This window comes from Callospermophilus lateralis, unplaced genomic scaffold (genome assembly GCF_048772815.1).
Source record: "Callospermophilus lateralis isolate mCalLat2 unplaced genomic scaffold, mCalLat2.hap1 Scaffold_858, whole genome shotgun sequence".
Lineage (NCBI taxonomy): Eukaryota > Metazoa > Chordata > Mammalia > Rodentia > Sciuridae > Callospermophilus > Callospermophilus lateralis.
The window spans coordinates 96,013-112,667 of NW_027516671.1; the positions used below are offsets into that span (position 1 = coordinate 96,013).

At 39.9% G+C, this 16,655-nt stretch overlaps 1 pseudogene; it reads right to left on the reverse strand.

Annotated features, from left to right (window-relative positions):
- Positions 1-15,934: 15,934 nt before the first annotated feature.
- On the reverse strand, positions 15,935-16,042 carry LOC143387533 (small nucleolar RNA U13; annotated as a pseudogene).
- Between the last annotated feature and the right edge of the window lie 613 nt (positions 16,043-16,655).

Genomic DNA, 16,655 nt, shown 5'->3' on the forward strand with positions numbered 1-16,655 from the left:
CTAGAAGACTCTCTTTTTAATATCTAGTTTGCTAGTGCATCTGATAACCCTGAAAGACTGAGTCCTTGGGCCCAGCAATGCTGCCCCCAGCTGTGTGTAGGTACAGGTCCTCTGCCACACTCCTTCTATGGCTTGGACCATATGTCTATCATTCATCTATCATCTCTCCTGAGTTCCTATCTTCCCAGAGCTGTAACAGTAACATAAAATCCATAATACCAGGTAGAAAGTTTCAATTTCTCTGAAAGATCATCAAAACTGGCTAGAGTAGGGGCCACACCAGTATTCCATGCTACTGAAGGAGTTGGGGAAGAAAGATCTCAAATTCAAGGCCAGCCTGAGCAACTGTGTGACACCCTCTCTCCTAAATAAAAATTTAAAAAGTCTTGGGGTGTGGCTCAGCAGTAGAATGCTCGCATAGCATGCACAAGACCTTGGGTTTGTTCACTATTGTCTCAAAAAATCTGGCTAGGGTAATCCATAGAGGAGGTGAATTCCAGCTGGAAAGATTAACAGAGGTTTACAGAAGAAGCAGACACAGAGAGGGCCCTGACTTCCTGCTCCAGCACGGACACTGGCACATCTGCCCTATGACCCATGAGCAGGGTCTCAAGAGTGAGTAGTGCAGTTCCAACATTGTGTTGGCATTTCTGCACTAGGTGTAATCTGCAGCAAGCTTAACAGTGATGTCTGTCACTCCCAGGAAGGTGGGTTTCAGGACCCCCAACTGCCTGCATCAAAAGGAGCATCCAACAAATCCTCAGGGGCATGACATGAACATTAGTTTCAAGGCATAAATGTTAAGTAGCTTTTATAGCAATGTGATTTTAAAACCTGGAACTCTCCACTCCTTGGTGATTAATGGGATGGGGTACAGCCTGAGGACAGCAGGATGCAGGACTGATCTGTCATGGACTACTTGATGGTCCTGGGAAAGCCTTGCATTAGCTCTTCCCATTCTGAAGATGAGGTCAAGGAGTTGACAAAGTGAACAAAATTGCAGACAATGACAGAACCTGAATCTGGACCTCACCATGACTGAGCAGAAGCCCCAGTGACCCTCTACACAGGACCAGGGAGCTGCCTAGTTTAGGGGCCCTGACTTGCTGGCCCTCTCGTCCTGGACTTAGCCCTTCTCTCCATGAGTGCTGGAGGTTGAGCTGTGGACCATTAGAAGAAAGGTACAGGGTTCTTCCGGGGGATCAGGTATCATAAGATGTGGTCTAAGCTGAATTCAGTGGTGTGTGTGCATAATCCAGTTACTCAAGGTTCTGACACAGAGGACTTCAAATTCTAGGTCAGGTTTGGCAACAGTGAGTCCCTGTCTCAAAACAAATTAGTAAAATGAGGACAAATATAAGGTATAGCCCCTACTCTGTCAGCCAGAATCCCCAACCTGAGACCATGCTGCAATGGAACCTGCCCTGCCCTGGACAATGCTGTCTGTGAAATGTGATCAAGGCCCAGGGTTTGGTGGCTCAAGAAAGATTGTGTATGAAAACATTCTCACAGATGACATGAAGTGAGCCACCTCAATCTGCCTTAATCTTTGTAACATAAATTAAATATTTCTAGGTCAACTAATAAGAAGCATAACTTGAGATCTGCTGGCTCTGGGAGCAAACCAGAACTAGCTTTGACAGAGCCAAGCAGCTCCGTGGATTTTATTGCTCAAACAATGGGAATAAAATGAAATATAAATGTGTGCAGGCTATAGGCACAGTGCCTGTGAGAGGCAGCTGGGGCTGGAAAACAAAGGACTATTCCTGGTGGGGAGTCCATGCAGGTGGAACAAGCCACCTGAGGCACCAAGTGCTCTAAGTGTGGCTGTTATCATTGAGGCTCAAGATTTTATTTTATAGCATGTTATGTCATTTTATGTTATGTTATTTGTTGATACCAGGGAGAGCACCCAGGGGTGCTTAAACATAGATTTAGATTCCCCAGCCATTTGTTTATGTTTTAAGACATTATTTCACTAAATTGCTCAAGGCCTTGTCAAGTTGCTAAGTCTAGCTTCAAACTCACCATCCTCCTACCTCAGCCTCCTAAGCCTCTGGGAAGAAAGATATAAGCCATTCTGCCTGGACAGACTCTGGACTTTAAATTTCATTAAATTTAAATATTTTCAATCTAAACAGCACTTGTGGATAGCAGTCACTACAAGAAATGGCACAGCTCTAAGTAGAAGCAAGGTAGGACTGGTTCCTAACAGCATAGGCAAGGCAGCCAGGTTTTGTTTTCAGTTCTGAAACTCCATACCATGATGTGTTTGTAATTCTTGACAAAAGGAGATTTTCAGGGACCCAATCATCACTTGCTACTGCAAAGAAACTGTGAAGGTTAATTAGATCACATTCTGTTGTGTGCTTACCTGAAGAGAGGTCTTGTCTCTGGGCTTTACAATTGCAAAGCAGGAGCACAGGAGCCCAGGGTTGGTGTGGTCACTGGACATGTTTGTTCCAGCTTATGCAGGGGCACAGGGGAACTTGGCCTTTGTGGTCATAGGACCAAACATGTCATATCTTATAGCTCTAAGGCAGGCGCACAGGAGTCCCTGGCCTGGTGTGTTCACAGGACCCAGCCTGTCGCATCTTATGGCTCTAAAGAAGGGACACAGGAGCCCTTGGTCTAGTGTGGTCACAGGACCATGCTTGTCCAATCTTATAGCTCTAAAGAAGGCATGCAGGAGCCCTTGGGCTGGTGTGGTCCTGGAACCATGCTTGTCCTGTTACACCTCTACAGCAAGGGCACAGGATCCCCTAAGGTGGTATGGTCACAGGACCATGCTTGTCCCGTCTTACTGCTATAAAGCAGGGACACAGGAGCCCCTGGACTGGTATGATCATGGGATCATGTCTGTCCCATCTTGCAGCTATGAAGCAGGCACACAGGAGCCCCTGGCTGATATGGTCACAGGACCATGCTTATCCCATCTTAGAGCTATAAAGCAGGGACACAGGAGCCCCTGGGCTGGTGTAGTCATGAGATCATGCTTGTCCCATGTTACAGCTATAAAGCAGGGGCCAAGTCGCTCCTAAGGTGGTGTGGTCACAGAACCATGCTTGTCCCATGTTACAGCCCTAAGGCAGGGACACAGGAGCCCCCGACAATCATCCCTACCTTGCACTCCATGGGCCATGGCTCATACACTGGTCCAAGTGGAGGTACTGGTGGAGGAACTCCTGTGGGGCTCTGGAGGACCATCTGGGCTGTCCTTCCTCCCCCACAGAGGAGCTGCATGTGATCAGCATAGGCTTCCTGCAGTGTGCCAGGGTGGAGCGTCTATTTTCTTGGAGGTGCTGCTGACATGAGCAGTTCAGCTGAGGTTTTGATGGAATGGAGTGCTGACAGGCTGAGGAATCATTTGTCAGGGAGTCTGTGGATAAAAAGTAAGGACAGATGGGGCCAAGCACAGTGGCATACCCCTGTAATCCAGTGACTTTGTAGTCTGAGACAGGAGGAGCAAGATTTCAAAGTCAGTCTCAGAAACCTATAGGTGCTAAGCAGTTCAGTGAGACCCTGTATATAAATAAAATACAACATAGGACTGGGGATATGAGTCAGTGGTAGAGTGCCCCTGGGTTCAATCCCCAGTACCAAAAAAAAAATAAAATAAAATAAGGACAGTTGAAAAGGTGGCCATGTCCTAAAGTGAGTCCTCAGAAGGACTGATATTAAGTATCATGGTGACACCAAGGCACACCTTTGCACCTTACATATTCCTGCCCTCCATGCAAGCATGTTAATTCTTTGGTCATGTATCTCTTTTTGCTCTGAAGTAGCCCCAAGGTGTGTGGTCAGCCTTAGGCAGGGAGGACTCCCATATTGATACCAGCTATGCTTAATAAGCCTCCTCAACCAGGTCACAGAATGTACCCTGCTGTGTATGTGATCTAGGTCCCTCCTGCCTATCCCTGCAATACCCCAGGGACAGAAAAGCACTCTCCAAAACAATCCCAGAAACAAACCCCACATGTGATATAGAATCTTCATATTTTTTATGGTAACTGTTTCTCCTTCGTGAGCATCATTCCCAGACTCTTTACAAAGGGAAGAGCTGTCAGGAAATTGTTTCCTGCTACCTGAACTCAAACTGTGTCCCTCCCAATCTCATCTTGATCCTTCAGGCTTTATCTTGGGTGTTTTTTGTGGGTTATGTGAGCAACTGTAAAGTGGCAAAGGAAATAAAAATACAGGGTTGGCTCAAAGGCTTAAAAAGAGATGACTGAGTGAGGAGGAACATCTTCTTGTCTTAGCACTCAAGAGGCTAAGGTGGAAGGAAGGCTGAAGTCCAGAAGCTCAGGTCAGCCTAGGTAAAACCTGAAGAGACCATCTCAAAAATAGAATTGACAAATCATTTAATTTTTTTTAGATGTTGATGGGCCTTTAGTCTATACATTTATTTATGTGAAGTGCTAAGAATTGAACCCAGGGCCTCACACATGCTAGGCAAGTGCTCTACCACTGAGCTATAACTCCAGCCCCAAGACAAAATTTTGTGAACAAAAAAGATCCCAAATGCCACAAAAATCTTTTCAGTGAAACAAGTATTGTGGTGGGTCCTTGTGCATCCCTTAAGAAATTAATGATACCAGGGTGTGTCTGCTGGGACCTTGCAGGAAGTGTCTTATGGGATTGAGAGATGCAGGATCTCTTCCTCCACAGAACCATCTTTCAGGAATACCAACTCTAGCTCTCTAAAGACCCCATGATGCATGTCTGAAGCACTGGGTGAGAGCAGAGAGTATTTGATCCAATTTACAGAAAGAGTCAGAACCTCTGTCAAAGACTTGCTCATATTCTCCGGGAGGTGATGTGATTTTCAGCAGGTTCACCTCAGTATGCTGAGCCAAATGGGTCAGTGAGAAGGAGCCAGGGTCAGGGCAGGACCTAGTGGAAGGTTTCAGGGGGAGCTTCCAGTACAAAGGGGCTGATGCACTCAGGCAGAGGTCAGGTTCAAAGAGGCCAGGTATCACAACTTAAAATCATAGCTGGCTGAGGCAGAACCCCACTGTCACCCAGCTATATGTCCTGGAGTCAGTCCTGGCTAGCTCTAAAATTTGTTAGTTGGATTTATATTATGTCTCTGGTTTCAGGGAGAAGCTCCAGGCAGGGCTGCTCTCACATCCTTCTGTGACTGTGGAGGGATGGTGTGAGTGTAGGCTTCTCCTCACCAACCACAGGGGTGGATCCAGAGAAAAGATGTTGGAAAGCTCTCCACAGGCCAAGCCAGGCAAGGGGGCTCCTCAAGTGAGTTTGAGGCAAAGAAAGTGGAGTACCTATGAAAACACAGCCCAGGCCAATAGAAAGATCTTCAGCTCTGCAAAGGTTCAGAGTAAGACAGTGAATAAGTACAGTTACCTTAATAGAAAACCAGAAACTCGTGTCAGAAACATTAAGAAGATAGGCTCTTCCATGAACAGAGGTCAGATGCTGACTCCTTACTCCTTCAGAACTCCCAGCTTAGCTGGGAAACATGAGTGGTGACAAGGTGGAGGGTTTTGTAGCCACTGTTCACTTTTTAAGAAAGTTGCTATGCTGGGGATATAGCTCAGTTGATAGATTACTTGCCTCACATCCACAAGGCTCTCGGTTCAATCCCCAGCATCACAAAAAGAAGCTGCTAAAGGGAAACATTCTAGACTCTACTCTGAGAAGGAGGACATATCACCTGCTCTCTTCTGGAAACACCTCAGAATTCTGAAGTTCTCACATGCCACTAATGTCCTCCATGTAGTAACTGAACCTGCAGCTAGCTAACAGAACATCCCCTCATGAACACGAATCCAAGGGCCCAAGGGAATACACTCTGTAGAAGACAATGATACTGACCAACTACTCAATCGTTCCATTACCAATCTTCCTGATTGTGTAAAACCTCACCTCACTGAGCCCTTGGTACCCAAGCCAGTGTCCCTGCCCTGGCAATGAACTAACAAACACTGTTTGGCTTGACATCTGTCCTTACACCAAGCTGTCCCCAAATCAACTAACTTTGGAGTCAGCTGAGCAGATGTGCAGCAGCATCAGATACAATGTGGTGGAAGACATGCATGGAGAACCAAGGAGCTTCCCACCACACAGATCACACAAGGTAATTTAAAACTGAATGAAAAGCTGAGATACTCTTCATGAAATGATAGAGGAAATAGGCTCATGATGCTTCCCCAAGGAAGATGAGAATCAGAGCTCCACAGCAGCACTTGACCCCAGGCCCACCTGCCCACCCACTTTCTAAGGCCTGGTGTAATATGAAAACACAGTTTCCTCTTTTCAAAACTCACAGGACCTCAGTACTACAGCAAGAAGGGCTGGTGTGACTGCAGCCCTTGTACTTCTTCACTACCTAACTCTGCATTTTTGCAGAGTTGAAGATCTTCCTGCTCAGGGCACAGTCCAGCCAGCAGGTCCCAAGTCCTGAAAAGGTTGGTGTTCAGTAGCCTGAAGAAATTCTTTAAAAAAATTATATGTAATTCACATGTCATAAATGCCACTATTTCAAAATATAAAATGATGTTATTTTTAGTACATTCATACAACTGTTTATATGTCACTACAATGTCCAAACTGGCTGACCACTTCAAAAAGAAACTTGTCATCAAAATCCAAAAGTAAATTACCATTCCTGCCTCACCTGTCTTCTCCAAGGTGGATGTGGAGCACCCCAGGTTTCTTCAACTATAATAATCACAGAGAAGATGGGCATGGTGGCACACCCTGTAATCCCATTGGCTCAGAAGGCTGAGGCAGGAGGTTTTCAATTTCAAAGCCAGCCTCTGGAAAAGCAAGGCCTAAGGAATTAAGTGCAACTCTGTCTCTAAATAAAATACAAAATAGGGCTGGGCATATGGCTCAGTGGCCCAGTGGACCTGAGTTCAATTTCTGGGAACATAAGAGCCATCTCAGCCTCCAGAGAAGTTCAATTTCTCTGTACCTTTGCTCTGCACCAGCCGCTGGAAGCCACAGACCTGGCAGATGCTCTGCACCCACTTATGCATGTCCATATTTGTCTGTGCCACAAGGTAAAAGGTTCGATCCCTGGTCTGGATGTCAAACACAAAGCCACCTGGTAGCCCCTTCTCATGAAAGGTCACATATGCATGCACCTGTTCACAGAGGTCCAGGTTGATGATCCACAAGGGCTTCTTGGACTGGTCATGCTTGTAGTGTTCCAGAACAGCTGGGTCACTGCTTTCCTGGCTGTTCCTCAGGATGAACCAGCATCTCCTCCAGGCCTGAATCCCACCAGGAAGGAGTAAAAACAAGTAAGAAATTCACTCATTACTTCAAAGGTTTTTGTCCTAAAATTGATTTTGAGATGGGGTCTCCGTAAGTTGCTCAGGCTGTCCTGGGGTTTGTATTCCTCCTGCCTTCTGAACTGCTGGGATTCCAGTCATGGTCACCATCCACCATGCCAAGTGCTTCAATATTTCTCCTGGGTCTCTAAGTTAAGGCTAGGGAGTGTGGAACCTGCAGTCTGCTCATGGCACCAAACCTCTCCTATCCTAGAATAAAACAACACAGGCTTGACATGATGGAATGGTCCTCTCCACATATGGCCCAATTTTTCTAGTCCTCTTCACAGGAAAACTATTTTCTACACTACCACTCCTTTGAATGACAATGAACTTTTCATCACAAAGATGAATACCAAAGGAAACTGCAAATATTTTTCAATTTCAAAAAGATAAGAGCTCTCATAATTCCCCATCCATTGACAATACTCTTCAGAATGAAGAGATAAGGGAGACATTTTCCAGTGAGGGAAACAGATGACTTGCCACCAGCAAACCTGCTCCATGGAAGAATCAGAAGAAGTTTCTGTCCAGAAAGGACTGATGAGAGGAGGGACTAGCAGGAAGAAAGCACGTAACAAACAGAAGTGTATGTTGACATAACAGGCACTCCTCTCAACAGGTCTTATAACTCTGGTTTGATGATTAAGGCAAAAGCCACAACACCATTTGATGTAGGAAAAAACTTAGGACCAGGAAACATGGAGCAAAGAAATCCCTATCAAAATCACATCAAGACTTTTTGGGCAAAAACAACATCACTACCAACTTTGTATTGTTAAGGCAAAAGAATGACAACAACTAAAATAGTTTAAAACCAAAAATAAGCTGAGGAGTTGGTCCACCAGACTTCCAGACTCATCCCATCTCCACAGGCATAAAGACCAACTATAAACAATGACAGAGATAGAGACACAGGGTCAATAGACTGAAAAAGAGCACCAGGAGAGCCAGAGAAATGTGCCAGACAACTTTTCACAAAGCCAAGAGAGCAATTCAGTGAAGGAAAGGCAGCTTGGTCCACAATGGGTATCAGGGGCAACAGGTATCATTCACTAGCAAAAAGGAAATGAGCTAAGTCACGATCCCTATACAAATATTAAAGTGGGCCATGGACCTGAGAGAAAACACAACACAGATGCACAGGGTGTTGGTCAGCTCCTCATCACTGTGACCAAAATACCTGAGGAGGGCAACTCTGAGGAGCAAGGTTTTATTTTGACTCATGGTGGCAGAGTGTGGTCAGCCAACTCTACTGCAGAAACCTCCTGGTGAATGGGCGTGAAAGAGGAAAGGTGATCAGCTCTTGGCCTCCAGAAATCAGGCAGAGAGAGAGAGAGAGAGAGATGGACAGTAAGGGACCTTACAGTCCTCCAGGCCACAGCCTGGGACACACTTTCTACAGACAACCTGATGTGCTTCTCTTTTTCAACACCTCCCATTACTTCCACTCAAGTCATTGATTTGTTTTATTGTTGGTACTGGAGCTGGAAACCAAGACTTCACACATGCTGTGCAGGTGTTCTACTATGAGCCTACAAGCCTGCTCCATTCAAATTATTAATCTATTAGAATGGTTAACCCACTGATGGAAGTCAGGGCCCTTGTAATCCAGACTTTTCACCTCTTAAAACTTCAGTACTGCCACCTGAGCTTTGGGGGACATTCTAGACCCAAACCATGACATTTATAAAAACAAAACTAAAGTAAATGAGGAAATCTTTAGAACCTATGGTTATGCAAAACATTCCCACATTTGACAATGGAATGAAACCTAGAAAAGGGGCTGAATGAATAAATACTTGCAGCTTCTCTTAAGGGGAACCACTTCCACTTAAGTGACATTCCTCAACATCCTGACTGAAACACAGGATCATCATACTCAACAGATAATCCAAAGCCTAAAAATCATGTGTGTGTGTGTGTGTGTGTGTGTGTGTGTGTGTGTGTGTGTGTTTATTTTTCTCATCCCTCTTTGTCCCTCACTGGAACCTACTAGTTTGGCTATGCTGCTTGTGGCATCACACAGTGAACAATGGGCACTGATATTGCAAGAAGTCAAAAAGAGGCAGGCCATAACATGGTGTAAGCAAAATACAGAAGCATGCATTGGGCCTAAGTCTAAAGCAACTAAAAGGGAGGTATCAGCACTAGACTGAGAACTCCAAGCCCTCTGCTGAAGTGTCTACACCGCCTGAGGATTTAAAATAATTTTCTCATTCCAATACCTTAGACTATGACTCTAATGCCTGGATTTGGATGTTTTGCCATTTCCAATTTCCCAACATTGATCTTACACAACCAGTCTTTGTATGGGTATCTTCTACCTTGTGTGAAAATCCTAACACCTTAGGTGACAAAGTATTCTACATTGTGAGTAGTGTTCCAAGACACAGTGAATAAAGCACATATAGAATATAACTGCCCCTCTTCCAGTATGCATGGCTTTATTTCTGTATCTAGACACATGCTGTTATAAAAGTCTTTCACTGCAGTATTTCATTATGGATAGTCCAATTCACTTCGTTTAATAATAATCCAGAAGCAACCTGGATTTACAATCTGTAAAATTTTTAAAAGACGGATAAACAATGCATAATTTAAAAGTAGAACCATAAAATTATAAATCTTACAATCATGATAACTACTTTTAATATAAGTGAGCAAACAAATTCTTAACAAGTAATTGTGTCTTAAATTGTTAGACCAAAGGTAAATACTAAATTGTATAAGCAGCAATAAGTAAGTCATTTTCAATGATGTGCAGGGATGACTTTTATCTCCATATTTTGAAAATATCCATAATTATATTTACAAGCAGGGGTCACAGCTATATTTTAACATTTTTTAAAAAAAGGAAAAGTAAGTAGGAATGCATGTATATTATACTCATATTAAAAAAGAAGTAATGATAAAAAACAAAATAAATATAAACTATTACCTATAATGGAACAGAGAATAAATGTAAAGAAACAGAATCAAAGTCAAACCTGTTGGAATATATCATGTTACATGTTATTGTTATTAGAAACCCAGATTTCATTGTTAGAGACAAAATAAAAATATAAAAAAAATAAATTTGAATTGACATTCTAAGAATTCATGACTTTTCAAATGTATTTCCTTGTTCTGCCTAATGAAAGGGCTTAGAAGCAATGTTGTCCTAAATTTTAAGATCCTAAATGCCAAGAAGCAGGAACACAGGTATTTGTAAACATATAATTCCTACTTTTCCAATTATTTAAACATTTTATATTTAAAAATGTAAAAAAGAATATTGGTGGGCTGGGGATGTGGCTCAAGTGGTAGAGCACTCCCCTGGCATGCACAGGGTGCTGGGTTTGATCCTCAGCACCACATAAAAATAAAATAAAGATGTTATGTCCACCAAAATCTCAAAATAAATATTAAAAATTATCTCAATTCTCTCTCTCTTTCTCTCTCTCTCTCTCTCTCTCTCTCTCTCTCTCAAAAAAGGAACGTTGTTCATTGTAATTCTAGTAATGATATTATCTGCAGGTAACAATTGTAAACCCTGGGGCAGGGGTAATGATCTGAAGTCACTGAAGTGGTGCTCAAAGCAGACAGGTCCTAAAAGACATTTGGTTCTTCAAAGAAGGAAACCTCATGAAAATCCAGGTTTTGGTATCTTTTCCCAGAGCACCTCCCACTGCTCTGACTCCTTTTCTTAATATTGGAGTGGTGGAAAGGCTCTTTTTTTTCTCTTTATCCCCATCTCCTGCTGGCTCAAAATTGCCTCAGATTCTATGTATAAGCTTTTCCTTTACTAGGATATTAGTTTCTGTCAACCCACCTCCAAAGTGTAATGAACATATAGCCCTTTGTGATTCCCAATCTTAAATAGGATCTTCTGAGTGAGACATTTCCTGACTTCCCAAACTTTATCTGGTTCTGTTAAAATAAAGAAAGCTTATTACAGAAATAAGGAAAACTTTTGTAACACATACTTCCTCCTTTTCTCTGGTAATAAAGGATGCACCAATTAACTTTAGGAGGGGAATATCTACCAAAATGTTCAATAAAAATGTTTAATCAAATTTAGTTACATTAAGATAAGGTGGTTTCATTATCCTATGATTTGAATTTTCCCACCTACTTTTGAGAAAATGGAATAGACTTTCTGCTATACAAGAGTATAGAATATATGGATTGCATTTGCCTTGAAATGTGGTTACTGCTTGCTACATTGAAGTGTGATGCTTAACATTATGTGTCAACTTGGCTTGAATAAGTCTCAAAATTTTGATGAAATTCCCTTACAGAGGTTGCTATGAAGATTTCTTTAGATGTGGCTGATATTTAAATAGATTTTTAGTAAGACAAAATACCTGTCATAATTTGATCCAATCATCTGAAGGCTTTATGAGAAAAGACTTAGTTCTTCTAAAGAAGCATGATTCAGCTGCCAGACTTCCTTTAGACTGAAACTACATCATCATCTCTTTTCTAGCCCACAGGAGTGCTCTGCAGATTTTAGAATTATCAATCTCAGCAAATGCCTAAAATTAAGCTGTATCCCCTCTCCTCCCGCTACCCTCCTCTCCTCCTCCTCCTCCTCCTCCTCCTCCTTCTTCTTCTTCTTCTCTCTCTCTCACACACACACACAAACACACACACACACACACACACACACACACACACACACATGCAAACAATCTATTGAATCTGTTTTTCTAATGAACCTTGACTAATACAGAGAGAATAGAGGGAAGTAAGAAAACTAATTTAACAAGTGCATGGATCACTCTTTCTATTAGTTATTTTAATTTCCCAAGAAACCCTAGAAAGTAAGTTTAATTATTATTGTAATTTAAGAGGAGAAAAAAATGAGTGCCAGAGAAGATAAGAGGTACTTTCCTGTATAATGGGAAGCCATGCAAAGAACCTACAATGACAGTCTTCATGCCTTCTGCCATTCTTAGATTACCTGCCTGTGAGAGAGACTGGCTAGGGAAACTTGTATTAGCCAGAGATAGCACTATGCTCCAAAAATAAGAGAGACTCTTTGGATTAGAGAAGGGCAAAAATAAACCTCAGAGTTATTGTTGGTAAGCTGTGATTGTTGCTGTGGTTTTATTAAGCAATAATTTTTTTTCTGACATTGTGCTGGTTTTCAGAGATTATGAGATAGTCCCCATTTTAAAAATAAAACACAAAAATATATTTCTTCATTCCATTAGTGAGCTGAGAATGGTTTTTATTTTCTTTCAAGTTTTTTGCCCAATTTTCTTGATGCAGCCCCCACATTTGTAAGTTTCACTGAGGCTAGACTACGACAAACCTTTGTCCTTCAAATGGAGCATGTGTTTCTATTTCAAAGTCTGTGGCCCACATGTACCTTGGGCAAGAACAATGAATGGAAAAGTTGCCAAAATTATAGAATCCTAGGGGAAAAGCAATGTAGACTAATTGTACTATCTAAAGAGTAAAATAAAGAATAGGCTTCTTTGCTCAAAGACAAAATTATTTCTATATATCTCTAGTATTTAAAAGTTCCCAAGAAAGCATCCCAAATTTATTCTTAGGACTATAGAATATGATGGTCTTAAGGCACCACACTAGAGGTAGAAATGAGTTTGAGTGGATGACATCTTTTTAAATAGAGAGAAAGAGTTTTCTGATGTTAATATAAATGTATACTTTGATTGATTTTTTTGGAGACCTCTCAAAATATTTTAGATGAAAACACGAGTCAGTTAAAATATGATAATAAAATCAAATATTTTGTACATATTTATGTCACTATATTTTTATTTTGGAACTGGTTTTAAGACTGAACTTAAATTTTATAGCAATGAGTTATCAATTTATTATTTCTGCTTTTTTTTTCTCTTTTGTATTGATCACTAGCAAAACACAAGCTTGCAAGAGGAAATGTCAATATTTCAGACTAAGCAGAATGGAGGCTACCCCCTAACTTTTCTGACCTTAAATTCAGAAGAAATATATTGATAGGAGATATAGAAATCAAAAGCAAAAAAAGAAAAAGAAAATTAGCTCAACTGGGCTTAAAATCTGAGAGTAGTATTTAGAGCTAAGAAACAAATTTGAGTGAAATGCATCTTAGAATAAAAGCAAAACCAAAATTCCAGTGAAGAAACCAAACCATATATGTAAGATGGAAAGAGTAAGACAATTCATTGGAAAAGCTAAAATTCTAGTAGAAATGAGATTAGAAAGAAAAAGAAGATGCAAAATGGATGAAAATGAAAAGAGAAGATCTGTGAGATCTGAATGCTGTGAGAGTTTCATTTAGCAGGGCAGAGGCTCCTCCATTGCCTTCAGGTTGGATGAGTCCCCAGGCCTTTCTAACGAAAGAGTAGCATATTGTGATTTCCTTATTTCTCTCTAATGATGACACTTTCAAAAAGTTCCTCCTTAGCTCTGATATTTAGAACTTTTTCCCACTCACCAAAACTCAAAATAATTATGAATTGGAGAAACTGTTTTTTTATGAAAACAAATGCTGCTCTTTGATGATTTTCTCTATTCATGTTAGTTTTAATGTTTTTACAACTTATTGGTGTCTTTCCCCATACTAAACATGACTATTTTGTTTTAATTAATTTTAGCATTTACATGAAAGAATACTTTGTATAGATTCATTTATTCAGTGTTTTGACTTTAACAACACTCTCTGGGAATAAAGTTATTTTCCATTATTTTGTTATTGTTGTTGTTTTTCCAAATGAAATTATGCTCTTTTATGCATGGTATTATATTTGAAGAATGCTAATGCAATAATGAAGCCATACTCAAGCTAATTCATAGCCAAAAATGTTGTTTAAGCACCCACCAATATTGTGACTCTCTTTTAAGCTACATTTTTATGCACTTCCTTTTGTTTCCTGTTATTTCTAGGGTCTTGAATTTCCAACTAGACTATAAAATCCTCCATGATAGCAACAGTATTTTAATGTTTTTATGACCTCCATTGATATTGGTATAGTGCTCAGTAAAATGTGCATTTGAATGAGTGTGTGTTGAATTGATACAGTTCTTAAACATGCATATAATTGAGTCATGTGACATCTCTGAGTTGCCAAGTTTTGAGTTAAAAGGTACTTAAATTAAAGTAGCTAGCTTCCTTAAAATTGATAAGATTTTTCTAAAATCTCATCATTCCTAATTCAATTTGTTAAAAAAGATGCATATTTCAAGAGCCAACAATTTTAGAATATCACTTATTCAATTGAATTTTTGCTATTTAACTTTAGAAAACTTAAATAAATCTTATTTAGTATACATCTTTTCTTTTTGGCAAAGAATATACTTAAAGATTTAGAACTACATATGTTCATTTTTGGCAAGAATTCTTACTATATTGGCAAGGTTCAGTTGTTTCTTTTAAGATATTTGAATTTCTTAAAAGCTTCACAACAAACAATAACAATATGTGAATTATGTGAAACTGAAGTTCATTCTGTATGTTGTGTATAGATTTATCTTCTCATATACTAAAATATTTGCTGTCCTAAACACATTTGTAGTGGCTCTGGTGCAATATAAACCTTTGGTAGCTCTCAGTTTTCCTAAACATTTTTTTAAAGTTTTTTTTTGTGGTTGTTCTAGCTCAGAATTCTTTTTGTGTGTGTGAAAGTTCTTGACTTAGAATTTTTTAAAAAAGTGGAAGAATTATAAAAACTTTCAGATCCATGTTGTCTTAGAGATTTATTGGTTAAAAATTAACTTTTTAGTACTCAAAGCTACTCTTTTTTTAATATATACTTTTTAGGTGTACATTGACAGAACACAATGCCTTTATTTTTATGTGGTGCTGAGGATCGAACCCAGGTCCCACCCACACTGGGAGAGCAAATCCCAGCCCTCAAAGCTACTTTTTATGTGAAGTTGCCTGTGTGCTTCTCTCTTTCTCTTTTTCCCTCACTGAATCTTGATTTCTATGTTATCTATTTGTCAAAGCCATCAGACTTCCATCTGTTTAATAAAAATAGTGTAAATGAGACATTAGTTTTGTTATAATTAGTTGGTACCTTAATAATTTTAAAGAATTTTTTATCAATTTCTTTTGAATTTATGCTTGTAAGAAAAAATTAACATTGACATTCATACAAATACTATTAACATTCTGAAAATGGGGAATCCACATAATGAAAAATTTGTGTTCACTTTTATGTGCAAAATACAATAATTAAACAATTTAGGGTAGTTTTTCAGGGCTATTCTGTAAATTTTTCATCCAGGAGATGAGGCCTGAACATATTTTGAATCAACTGTGTTCAGGGAAGTGAAAATATAATATACTGGAATTATGTGAAGAGGGTAAAGAGATCAAGAAAGTTCAGATCTGTCATTATTTAGAGTTAGACTTCATCCTTTAGTTGGTATAGAATTGTAAAAAAAATGAAAAATAAAAAAATTGAAAATTGAACAAGACAGTATGTTAAATTGAAAATTGAACAGGACAGTATGTGATATGTATTGGAAGGTAATTTTGTTCTTTTTAGAGAATTTCTAGGGTGGCTCATGGGCCCCAGGAGGAGAGATCAGAGTAAGGTGGAATTATATCACTTATTAAAAAGAAATAAGAACTCAAGAGAGAAGGAAGGAGTTTAAATTTACCTAATAAAATACCTTCCTTAGCCTTTTTTTGACAACAGATAAGTAATGTGCAGATGTAGAGACAAGATGTAGAGCAAGGCACATCTCCCACACCAGCCACATGAACACCAATAATCATCACACTTATGAACCAAAAGTATATTTATTCTATTTTTATAAGTTATAATAAAGATTGTTGTCATGATGAAATAAATGATTAAAGTTTAATTCTTTTTTATATAGGTCATAAAATCCATGCAATTATATCTTGGCTAGTATAACAGATTGAATCATATCATAATTTTATCATAATCATATCATAACTTCATGATATACAAAGAAATTTGATGTCAGGAAAATAACTAAAAGAATGGTCTGAATACTTCTTTTCTGCTATTTTTTCCATTTTTTCTGAACCTTTCATTCTGTTATAATTCAGTTATCAATTTCTGCCACAGTCCGGCTGCAGCAGAATAACTGGGGGGTGATGAATAACTTGTATATGTTGATGCAGCAGGAGTGGAGGCCCCCCCCCATTATTCTGCTGCAGCCGGACTGCAGCAGATGGTGGCCCGTATGAGGAGCCCCGGGACACTCGGGGGTAAGTGACGAAAAAAGCTGCCCATCCATAGATAGGACGGGATCAATCTGCTCGTCCCTAGGCAGATAGGGCGAGAGGAAAAATGGCCATTTCGAGAAAATGGAGAAGATTAATGCAGTATGTTTGTGTCTTGTTTTGTCTTGAAATGTTGTATTGTCATTGTGATGAAAATA